At 40.5% G+C, this 12,980-nt stretch overlaps 1 long non-coding RNA gene across 2 annotated transcripts in view; it reads left to right on the top strand.

Annotated features, from left to right (window-relative positions):
- The first annotated feature begins 261 nt into the window (after window positions 1–261).
- Window positions 262–12,980, top strand: part of LOC137852817 (uncharacterized) — a 51,853-nt gene continuing 39,134 nt past the window's right edge. For both annotated transcript variants that reach the window (XR_011094054.1, XR_011094055.1), the window contains exons 1-2: window positions 262–399; window positions 1,267–1,349. This is a non-coding gene — a long non-coding RNA (uncharacterized lncRNA). The remainder of the gene's footprint in view (window positions 400–1,266; window positions 1,350–12,980) is intronic.

The following is a 12,980-nucleotide window of genomic DNA, read 5'->3' on the forward strand; positions in this document are numbered from 1 at the left end:
TTCCCAACCATTGCTGCCCAGTTTGAAACCTTTGGCAGGAGCCTCCTGGCTCTCATGTAGAATAATGGAGATTGCACGATGGACAGGCTGACACTTAAATCCATAACAACATCTTATGAATAGATGTAATGAGACATCCCCTCAGAGAGCTGAATGAACAGGTGAGGAATGGCAAATGGATACTGTAAGATCCAATTATTTCAAATCTAGAAAGGCTGGGCTGAGCAGAAAACCAGGTGATAACAACTGCAGCAATCCTTACTTTCTTACTTCTTCCTTTAGCCAGGAAATTGCAGACCTTGTGCTAGCACAGCCTGGCTATCAGCCCTGGGAAGTATTCCTAAAGCTAAACCTCACTTTGGCTGCTTATTAACTCAGGAGTCACACTGACGCGCTGGGGTAAGTATCATAGTATTTTCAGAGGTGACTCAAAGGTAATCAATGTTTTTACCTATGTCACAAAGATGAAATTATGTTTACCTGTTGAAATTGCTGTGATAATTGCTAGAACAAAGAATTTTGTTTTGTTTCTTCTTGAGATGCTCTCCTCAGTCTGTGGCATCAGAATGTAACTGCTTTTCCTGTGTTCACTCTTCCAAAATATAAATTTGTGGTAATATAAATCTTTTTTTTTTTTTTTTTTAAATGCAAAACATTGAATCTTAAAATAAGAACTTTATAAAAGCCCAACATTTATAGGTTCAATCCAATTTTATTTATCTATAGATATAACTCATGTCCCAGGGTTTAAACTAGTAACTTAGAAAACCTGAAGCACTGAGCTATGCTGGATCAGGAATATAGGGAAATTTGGTTTTGATCTGCATTTAATATGATTTAATTATATTCACAGATATTTCTATTAGTAGGTATTACAGGTTACAAAATAACAAGAAATCCATGAAAGACAATAAAATTTAACTTATTTTTGCATGACATTTTAATGTGATCTGAATCCTGAAATGCTTAATAGTGTTAAATGATACATTTATAGCACCCCAAAAGAGAGATTAAGGAAGCAAGTGAGTAAGAGCCCTCTTTCCAAAAAGAGGAATACCTCGCTCAAGGATCAGTGCTTCACGCTGTACCAGCTAAAGTGAAGTTTCCTGCACTACATTCCTGTTAGACAATAGATGAACGGATGCTTTAGAGAGGAAGAGAGAAGAGTAGAAACATTTGGAACTGGATTTTTAAATAAAAGAGGGGTCAGTAGTGTTCAGTAAAAATAAGATTGTCTTTTTTTTATTATTTTTATTTTTCTCCAAGGAAAAAGCAGTTCCTTGAAGCGTTCTGGAGTAGATCTTGGGCGGGTCAGGAGATCATAAGGAACAGAAATTACAATAGCTAAGGTAAGAGGAATGAATAGCTTAATCCTTGTTGGTGGGCTGAAGAAGAAAGAAATGTATCTAAAACAGAAGATTAAGATAGGGCATAAAAATAATCCTAGTACCATCCATTAAATTCATTTGAACTTCAGGGACCTCCATATAAATCTAGGTCAGGGAGAGAAGAAATAAAAGCATCCTTGAAGGCTCTTTCCTTATCTGAACAGCTCTTCCTCTAAAGCATCTCAGTGGAAAACTGTACTGAGCTTATTTTCTTGGGCACGTTATCACTTTGTGAAAGATGGGCTCAGGATGCTTATTGGCATAGAGGCAGAGAGCATGATTTGGGCAGATATGTGGGCCACTGGGTAAAGCATCAGATTGAGGTCTCAGACACTTGAGCAAGTTACCATAGCCTAATGAGTTCCTGTGTAGCAGCTGAGCTGTTGCAAATGTAGGGTAGCACGCTAATTTATACTATTTTTGCTGAGGCTCAGCTGATGTATGGCAACCATTAAGCCAAGGTAACTCAGTCATATGTCTGAAATCTGATTTCAAGAATGTGGGTTCAGCTCAGTTCAGGGGTTAGGTCATCGGGCTTCTGCTCACTTCATAACTTCTCTGGGCAAACACTTAGTTTTCTTATATACATATATAGCAGCAGTAATGGTGACAGCTTACAATTATGAAGTGCTTTGGGGTAGAAGAGAGGGTAAGGTCATTGTTTTTTATCTGTTGGTGGTGGCTTTTTTGTTTGTTTGTTTGTTTGCTCTGTGTGTGGGAAGAGGAATACTATGTTGCTATTTGTTGCTGGGTAGAAGCATGGAGTATATTGAACTTCCTGAATTTCATGTGAAGTTTTCCTGCTTGTCTTCATTAATACCTGAGTAAATCTCAATACCTTCATTAATACCTGAATAAAAGTGTTTAAAGGGCTTCTGCTGGTATAAATGAGGACAGGATTTTGCCATAGGGATATAGCCTTCTGTTGGTGAGCACATATAAACCCAGCTGTGATTTATCATAATTCTGGTAAGTGCTGAGGGAAGAACAGAAAAATAAGAAAATATCCTTGCTTTCTCTCTAGATTTTGCTTTTCATTTACACTCTATGATTCTACATTTCTATTAGGGCATTTTGGAAAGTACCATGCACTCCTATCTTCCTATGAAAAGAGAAAAGTGCACAAATATTCACACTCCCCCCTCCATTTTTTTGGATGGTATTCTTTTTTAGCATTTAATATTGAGAGTTTTGGTTTCTCCCTTGTTTGAAATGAAGGTGTTCCCCTGTGGAAGGATTTTCATTTTATCTTTGTATAGTGATCATAACATGTGGCACTCCAGACAGCTATTCTACTCGGAGCTGAAAAACACCAAGCATTTCCTTGAATACTACCAATAAACATTTGTGTTATTTTTTTCCATAAAGTGGTGCTCCAAGCATCGTGCCAGTTCTTCAAGTGACAGATTCTTTCAGAGGCGGAAGAAAAGTATCAGTATTTATTGATTACTATAAGTATTTCTGAACAGTTTAAGAAGCACAAAGTCCTAAAATATTTATGCATGCACATCAGTTACAGTACTCTGCTACCATTTATTGGGTAGAATGACAAAATACATGCATCAGAGTTACGATTGCTGTGATAATTACTTGAGGGAATCACTCCATAATGAAAATTAAAAATAAAACCATGTACAGTGATTAAATATTTGTGGAATGATTTATGCTAGAGTCATGAAGGTGTTTCATATTTCAAAATATTTGATCCAGAAAATGAATGTCCTGCTGCAAAAATTGACATCATTGTATTCTTGCAATAACATCTCTAAGAATTACAAAGGACTGTGGTTCTTGTGTACTTGTAATCAATTTCCTGTCTTTCTCCTCTTGTTTCAAAAGGACTTTCCGACAACAAACTTGCAAATCACCGCAAAAACGATCAGTTATCACTCCGGTGTGTATTTAGAGTAGATGATAATATGGAACAAGAGAGCAAGAATCAAAGATGGTGGTTTGAGGGTCCTCCCTCATAAGCATAGGCAGCCTCTGCCTAGTTATTCATCAGACTAAAGATTTTCAACAGAGCTGTGCTAACCCCCTCAGCTACTGCTTCTGGGCTGGCAGTAGCAGCTGTCTCTTACCATTATGCCCCGAGGAAGCAATGGCATTTGCCAGCAACTCCCTTTGTGTCTAACTCATTTCCTACATTCTCTTATTTCATTTGCATAGTCAACTGGTCCTTATGCCTCAAGAAAATCAGGAGAGCATCTGAGGAATAAGTTGTTAGAAATGAAGTTTTTAAACATCACACCAGGAGGTGCATGCACAGACCTCATTATATTCCCAACAGGTCTGCCAGCTCACGAGAACATAACACACCAGAGAGACGCTCTCTGTACTAACAGTTGACAGGGCTAAAATAAAGGAGGCATCTCTCTCCCTGCCATCTCAGAAAATCTCTGTGTAAACTCAGCAAAATATTTCTGATCCTACTTTCCATCGTGACACTCTTCCTGTGGACAGACCTTTATTGATGTCAGAAGTGTTGGAAAGAGTAGGACTTAAGTTTTAGCAGGCTGCCTGCTTCCATTGTTCTTTCCTCCATCTGTCTTCTTTCTTTCACAGTAATTTAGCCTGGGGTCGTCCCAAAAGCGTCAATTAGAAATTAGTCAAAATAACCTGAAATCCTGGAAGAGGTTAGATCAGAGACTTGTTTTACTGAACCACTTCACAATCAGGAGTTCAGCATCGGTAGTGCTTTCATCTTTGCTGTTTTTTCCTGTCTGTAGTTAGCTGGGCTGCAATGGCATGCTGATGCCTTTGCCACCCACAAGAAATCTGGTAAAGGTGCTTTCCAGGTGAGCAGCTGCATTGACACCAACCACTCTGAGCAACCAACACATACTGATGCCTTATAGGTCTCTCTGATAAATAAAACTAATCAAACTCCCCCTTCCTACTCATTTGCACAAGCCCAGGGGCTATTGGTAAATATGACCTCCTAGTTGTGGATGGTGCTCATGCCTTTGTTAGGTGCTTTCAGTAACTGAAGGCTGTTGCTTGATGTATAGTGGTCTCATGATGCGAAAGGCTCTTTTCCACCCCAGCCCTGTGCCCTCTCATTCTTAGTGTGAGCATTACTGGGGTTGTGCTAGGTATGATTTCCCGGCTATAAGAGTGAACAGGTACAGCACAGCTGATCAGTGCTGTACCCAGCCAGCTGCTGACATCAAACAAGTGGCAAGGATTCAATCACAAGATCTATTAATGAAAATATGATATTTCTGTGATTATTCTGTGATAACCTATGATTTTGGCCTTAATCGCTGTTGACCTGGTACTGACCACCGTGATGCTGCAAATGCCAGTAGCCTGTCTGAAACAACAGGGAAAACACACTGGGAATCTCCAACGGTATTATTAGCAAAGCCAGTCAGAGTACTTCCAACAAAGCAAAAGTGCTTCAAAATATCTTGCTTTGGTTATGAGGAAGACTTCATCAGATGGGTTTTTTTGAAGGAGGGGGGAAAGGGACAGAATGAGTATTGATGTGACCTGTGTGGGCTTGCAGCCTGGTGGCTTGAGCTGCGGTGTGGAATGCTGATATTTACAGCCCTGCTAAATTTATTCAGAAAGAGCACGGTTTAACACTTCTGCTCTCAACCAGGCAATTGATCAATCAGACTTAAATGTAGAGGCATATATGCACTGTAACCACTCTCCAGTGACCTTTGTTAGGCAATCAAGAACCTGGTGTGTCTGGAGTTTGGTGTGGTCTTGGTTCTTGAGGAAGATATGAGAGATGTGGCAAGGTTCCTTCAGACATGACAAGGTTCTGCCACAAGCCAACTCAAAATACAATAGATGTGCAAAGCACTGCCTTTCTCTAGTTTATGTGTTCAAACTAATCACTGTGTATATTATACACATATAACTCTGTGTATGTTATGCAAAAACTCAGCAGTACATCACTAACAATCAAGGTGCATATCACTGTCAAAATTTAGGCTCTAAAGCTGTTTTTAGTTTTTGTAGTCAATGCTGATGCTGTGTCACCTTATTACAATGCTTTGGTCCTGCTGGCTTCAAAACTGTTACTGGATAATCAGTACTTTTCAAAAATCTACCATCATGGTCAGGAGACTGAACTGGTAATAGACTGACTGTGGACACCTGATTTTTAAACATTGGTTGTATCCATGGTTCTATAAACATATGTAGACATTTCTCTGTCTTATGTAAGATATGATAATCCCATATTAAGTTTGTGTGTTTGGGCTTGTTTGGACTGTTGTACCTATGTAGAAACCACCTAGAACAGCTTTTCTGCCAACAAGCATTAGTTGACTTCAGATGCCTACAGACCATTCTGCAAATGAGTCTCTGTAGTGACCAGGGATCCTAAAATTGAAGCCATATGGAAACTTACTGTGCATATTAAATTGCATGCAGCAGTGTTAACAGCATTTTGATTTGTGGCTGCAAGTAATAAATGAATTATATTAATTTTGTAGCTGCAAGCTAATTTCTCCAGAATTACTTTTTAATAACCAGCATCATGTTCACTAGTAAGATTTAAATACATTTAGGAACAAATTTGAGGATTTTTTTATTAAAAAAAATAATGCTATATTATCATTTGAGACTGAGTTTATTTAATAATTCTCTAGATACTTCAAAGTAAAATATCACGTGGCAATTGAATGAACTGCAGACCAGACTACCTATACATAGTGTGGAAACTGGTCAAATCACAGGCAAAATGGTAAAGTAAGCAAACAATTTGTGATGGACTCCATGCTGTGTACTGTTGCCTTCACACATATTGGGCTGCAGAAGAGAAGGGGCAAGTTCGAAATGGATTTAGCATGTGTGTTCCCAGGGTTATCCCTCCTTGTGTGCAGTGCTCCTTGCCAGTAACTGGTCCTTTTTGGAGGAGGAGCTGCTTCTCAGACATATCATAGGTGACTAAGAATATGAAGCATGATTCTTGCCATCTGGGATTGGTAGAGATGTGTGTGGTCCTGTATTAAATATCTTTTATGCCTTGGTCCATTAATAACATCCCAAGTACATTAATGCTGATGTTGATGGTGTCATTTTTGCCCAGAACAATGCTGAATTTGAAGGGAGAACAGGTCCCAACACACAGATGGGAAAGAGAATATGAGGAGTATGACCATGCTGTCAGTGAAATACCATGCTCAGGCAGCTTGTATCGTTAGTCTCTCAGAGAGGCCACTAGGCACAGCTTAATTGAATGCTGAAGAGCTCTTCCATAAGGCTGTGCCTGTGGTAGAAGCCATTACTCATGGTGGAGTCACCATCTTACAGAACACACTGACATCTGCACGAGTACCTGAGGGTATGGGGAACCCGTGATTGAGTAAGATGTGGATGTATTGTACAGCGACGTATCTCCTCTAGGGCATCTTTTGCAGGCTCAGCTGTTGTGAAGTGCCTGTTAATCCAGCATGAAGGCTGAAGTAACTGTTACAGGGTAGATGACCTGCTGTGCAAAGCAACTGTGTAGTTCAAAGTAGACATAGTTGTAGCTGGAACATGTTAGCTGTCCAGGCTGAGCACACTGGCACCCCAGCTCACACTCAACACGCCTGTCCCTGGGAAGGTAGTTCTGAGAATTTGTTGTGACCATGAAGTTGTCTTTTTCTCTCCTGGAAAGCCAGGTACCTGTCTTTCCAAATGGCTGTCATGGTGCATCCTACACTAAAGTACTCTATTCACTGGGAAATCTCTGGCCATATTTCTGGTGGCATTTGTTCATTTTCTTCATCACTCATTATGTCAGGGGTGTTCTTCCAAGTTTGCAATATTTGTCTTTCTGATTTCTGGGTTCTTTGTCTTAAGTCATTCAGAAAGTAAGCATGACATGAGGCTTGGGGATGGCCTTGCCTTTTTAGCTGAGTTTGTATTATGTTGTTGCTCTTTAAGGGAAAAAAACAGGTAATTAGAAAAAGTAGGGATATAGGAAAAATAGGATTGGAGGAGATGTTAAGATTTTAGAGTTTGGATCTACGGGCTGAAAGTCTGTGTAGCTGAACACCTGGGGAATGTTGGCTGGACACATTGACTGGCTATTTGTTCACTATCACACCCCTAAATTTAGTGCCCCTTTGGCATCAAAATTGGTACAGCAATGTGCATTGAGTTAAATGTTTTCCTCACTTGCTGATGGGGTTCCACAAAATCTATTTCTCAGCATGTATAGGCATGCCTCTATGTATGCTGATAGGTGTGAACTAACACATGTATATCTATTGTGGGGAATATACTTAGTCATTTGAAGTAATGTCCATTATCAAGACAGAAATACCAAGCCCAAGAACAGCTCTCTTCCTAAATCCAGGGATTAAGTGCTTTGCTTTGTGACTGACACAGACTATCCCTCAGAATTTGGGGATGGAATGTCAATTGTACAATTAATAAAATTACTCAGAATTCTGATCCTGCTTCTTTCAGTGTAGGACGTTGCTTTTCTTTCCCACATGGACTTCTTCTGGTATGGGGGAAGTATACACTAGCATTCATATGGGTTTTCCCCTGGATTCTGAGGAAGATCCCGTCATAGCTTCTTTGTCTGCAAGCTGTCTGCCCAACAGAAATGTCACTTCAGTTGCATCTAAGCATTATGCAGCTGCTCTTGTGGCTGTAAATAAATAACATAGCGGATAAGGCTACGTTTAGCTTCCCATGTGATTTAGAATCCAATCTGGTATCTGCTGAGCTCCCATGGAACAAGAGCAGACCAAGCCCTCTCATTCTTGCTTTCAAGAATACAGAATTTATGCTAAAATCTCTGATTTAACCTGAATGCCCTTTATATATAAGGGCCTTCATTTCAGTTGATTATTATAATTTTCATTTTGCAAACAATACCCAAGCATGCCAGAACTTATAACCTTTTATGTGTGAGTAAACATATAGACCAAGAAATTTCATCAGTTTGGAAAATCTTGTTCCACATATTAATTAACTACAATACAGAAAGGGGGGGGGGGGGGGGGGGAAGCCTGATTACTAATGTCCTACAGAAATGAGGAAAAAAACAATACCGGAATATCAGAACCAGGAAAGCACAATGTTCACTAGGCTGGGGGTGGGAGGTGTGCACTGAATATCCTGGAAAAATATAGGTCTGTGTATATATATATATACATATATATATATATATGTTATATATGTATATAACATATATATGTATATATGTTATATATGTATATATATTATGTATAATAATATATAATTAATATATATATATATTAATATCATACTCAGCTAGTTCAGAATTTCAGCTGAAGCTAGAATATGCCTTGTTTCCTTTTGGTGCGTACATATGTGTGTCCTAGAATTAAATAGTGCAAGTAATGCAGTTACAGGGATAAATGTGGAAGCCTAGGGAGCCAGTGACAAAGGAAAATAGCCAAGAGAAAATAACATTTTGGTGGAAAAGGGGGAGAAAACCTCTTTACAACTCTGTAACCACCTATGTGGGTGATGTCAATGAAAAGCCAGTGGCAGATCATAGCAATATTCCTTACTCCACACTGTATGCATTAAAAAGAAATAAAATAAAAATCCAGAGCTCTTTTCCCTGTGAATTTTGTTTCATTCCCCTTTTTCTAGTTCATTCTTGCACATTCTCTGGGGCAAGGGGGAAGGATTTGCAGGAAAATAGGCCATCCTCTTGGCATAATGTGAAAGAATTTAGTGGGACGGCTCGTTCAGGTCATATTGTGCTGGGGAGAGGGCTTGGGAGCTCAATTCTGCGTGGCAGCCCCGTGTCTGGTAGTTAGATTTGTATCAGTGAGACACGACAGGTCTGCCCTTGAGATTCTGCAGTGGCGCGGTGCCAGCTGTTCACCGTGCTGATCTGTTTCTCTCCAGAGCAAAATCACAACCTGCTGCTGTGGTTCAGCTCTGGGTCAGACCCATAGCAGCCACGTTACTGGGGATTTTTTGTTGCTTTTTTTTTTTTTTTTTGAAGTTTGAAGTTTCATAGAGAGAGTTGGTTTCCTGACCAAAGAAGCGGTACCATCACTGCTACTTGTGCCTCAAATGCTGTAGGGTTTTTGTACCGAGAGAAAACCCACTTTGACCTTGATTATGGACCAGAAATTATAACAATAGACTTGAGTTAGGCCAGATTCACAATCTGAGAAACAAAACCATGCAGCTACCTAATTGAGGAAAATATTATTTGCTTTTTCAAGAAAAGATTCTGCCGTATGTTTCACTGGGATTTCACTCATCTTTATTGATGGCATTTCACTTAATTTGCTGCCATTTGAGAGCCCTACAGGCAAAGGGGAGAAGAAAAGAGGAAAGTAGGGGTAAAAATGGTGCGGGGGAGGGGGAATTGCTAGAAAAACCTGCCATCACTTGCACATCTGTGCCATCTCCATACATTTTAAAAATCTTTGTGCAGATATCTATGAAGTGAAAGAACTCAGGTGATCCCAAAGAGAGCAAAACATGTGTCCTAAAATGAGTGTATTCCTACTGTAGGGCAGGGGAGCTTTGAGAGCTCATCTGAGGTCTGGCAATACAGTGATTATCTTTTCCTCTCTGCTTGGTATGGAGGACTTGTAGGACTGCAGGGCAGGGGCCACTGTTGCTTAATTTTACTTCTGGTGTATTCTGAGAAGGAGCCCAGAGGTACAGCCTGGCGTTACCCTAGCCTTGATCACTGGTTAGCCCAATGCTGCAAAGCAAAGAGTGCAAGCTCTCAGTATGCTGCCATGCCTCCCACCCTTTTTCCAATTCAGGCACATCCCTGTCTTCAGCAGGGCTGGCTGAAGTCCTGGAACACGACATTTAGTTTCTTTTCCAGTATTTTTATTAGTAAAACTAATATATTCTTTTTTTTTTTTTTTTTTTCTCACTCTGTTCTGACTTTTTGGATGTCATATTTTATGCCTTCATGTTGGAAAGAGAATAATAAATTAGATGGATGTTTAATCTGAATCAGTATAGCCATTTACAAATAATTGGTATCAGAAATACAGGATAACAACATAGAGTGCTTTTTAAAATCTAACTCAAATGTTACTCTGGGAAATAACATATGGCAAAGAATTTCACTGTGCAACAAACCCATATAAGAAACTTTTTTTTTTTTTTTTTTTCCCTGTCATCTTTGGGGTTCTCACCTTTTCATTTGATGGAAGCTTTCATTACTCTTATGCTAAAGGACAGAGATGAATAGAAACCTCTCACCTAGTTTTTCTGGAGCAGTCACTGTTTTGCATATGTCTGTCCTACAGGAAGTGAAGGTAGTTAGAAGAAGGCAGGCAGAACTGAGCAGCTTTGTTTTGCTGTGTAAATGGGGCTGAGAGGAGGCAAATCTTGTAATACAGAAGTGGGATAAAGAAACCCACTGGCTTATACTCCTGTGGGTTGAAATTGCTAGGGCTTTCTCGATACTTGGATTTTGTCTCTAAAACAAGGCAACTTCAAAGGCTTTTATAAATCAATTCAGAGCCCTTATGTTCTGCAACGGACCAGCAAAGGTGAACAGAAATGTTTGTTGTGTGTGTGACAGAGAAGGTATGTGAGAGAGCCTGCTTTCCAGGGACTTCCCTATCTCAGTATCTAAATAATCCATACCCTCCCAGACAGGGAATATTTTATTTTATTTTTTTTTTTTCATGCTGTCTCAATATTTTTCTATGACTTGCTCCATTATTTATTCTGGACTGGCTTTCCAATTTGCAATGCCCTGAGCAAGTGTGGTGCCTGCCTTGAGCTACCAGAGGGTGAATCTGGCTGTGAATTGCCTCCCCATCTGTCGCGGAGTGAGCGAGAAAGATCCGAACTGGCAGGGAGGGGTATTCCTCCTCCCCCACCCCCTTGGTTCTGCTGCCAGAAGGGAAAACTGGAACTGGCCCATGAGTTATTAAGTTAATATAGGGCCATGGAGCTGGAGACCCCCAGATTGCAGAGTCCAAAGTCCTAGCACCCCTTGGGTGCCTGCTAAACATATTGTGACAGGCATCGCATTCCCTCAGTGCAGAACTTTACAGCTGCTGGTTTGCTCACAACCCATGTAGACTCACCCTTCTCTGGCTCAGCAACACAGTTCTGAGGCACTGGGCTAACTTGCAGCCTCCTGGAGGAGGCTCTTCTGAGAAAACTTGGCTAGATATGTTGCCCACTGCTGCTCAGTGGGAGGACATCTTCCCCCCATGGGTGCTGCACAAGATCCCCTGTTTCTGGGCACACTTGCCTAAGGTTCCTTGTGAAATGTATCTCTTGCAAATCTGTGCCCAGGACTGCAAGGTTTCTTCTCCTTGGCCAGCTACTTCTTCCTTCTACCCTCTCCTGTCACCTACCCATCCTTTGCTGAATATCAGGCAGTTCTGAATAGCCGCAAAAGGAATTTATTTTACCCTATTCTCTTTCCCCACACTTCTCTCATATTCAGTGCAAAACACTAGGGAATGTTTTTGACCTGGCAATCATCCCCATCACCTTTCATCCCATGCAAGAACTGCTGCTTACACCTTCCATAGCCTGACACTTCTGACACCGTTGACTGGTAGGATAATCCTGATCAAATGCCCTGAACAGTGGCTCAAAACTCTGCTTTAAGAAGCTTTATTTTGGACTTGATACTTATGTCTAAAGAGGATGTTGGTAGAGCAAACCCCATGTCCAATGCTCATCCTACTCCTACTAGCTTGGGAGCATTTAGACTGTGATCCAAGCTTTGGGACTTTGACCGCTTGGGGTAGTAGCATGGTCTTATTTAGAAAAGATAGGAACCTGCTGTTTTCCTGAAGAGGAGCTGCAGTGTGTGATGGGATAACCTGCCACTTGTGAAATTAGGCAAATTATCAAGATAAATGGTGCTGTCCCCTCTTTGTCAAGCTGTCTCTCAAGTGAGGGTCTAAGGCTTATGTGATGTTAACAAGATATGGCTCAGACTGTGATTCAGCCTGGAGTCTCTAACATGCAGGTAGAATATGCACTTTTTATGTAGTTTTGGAAAGGGATTCCCTGCTCAGTTCCAGTTTAGCTTTTTGGTACTTTAGGTGAGTTACTGTCTGTTAGCTGTTATGTACCCCTCAAAATCAAGATATTTTGCCCCTTCAGAGATCTAAAGGCTGATTTTGAGTTTAGTTATAGCTCATCAGGAAATAGTTCTGAGCAACTAGAAAGCAACCAAGGCTCAACTGAACTCTACCTCATAGAGCATGGGTGACCATGCAGACTTTGCTAGCTGCTCAACTAATGTGGGTTGCAGACACCTCTGTAGTTTGTGGTGCTGTTTATTAGCAAAGATGAAGTTCAGCAGTGTTCAGGAAAGCCCATGACCTTCATGTGTGCTCAGAGCATTACCCGTATGAAGTTTAGCATCTGCATTTCATTGAGCTATAAACTTACCTTCTTCCTCTCATCTGTGTTTTATTTAGCACATAGCATACAGCTGTTTCTGTGCTATTTTGGGTCTGTTTTTGCTGTGTTGCTAATGTAAAATACTGTGAGGTTTGCCCTGATAATTCAAGATTTCCATCCCCACGCTCAAGCACTATAGGGGTACAGGAGAGAAAGCTGTGTAGGCAAGACCAAAGGCAGCTGTATACTGTGAAAGAATAAGTATCAGGCAAAATACAGTATCACAGCTAATAG

This window comes from Anas acuta, chromosome 2 (genome assembly GCF_963932015.1).
Source record: "Anas acuta chromosome 2, bAnaAcu1.1, whole genome shotgun sequence".
Classification (NCBI taxonomy): Eukaryota; Metazoa; Chordata; class Aves; order Anseriformes; family Anatidae; genus Anas; species Anas acuta.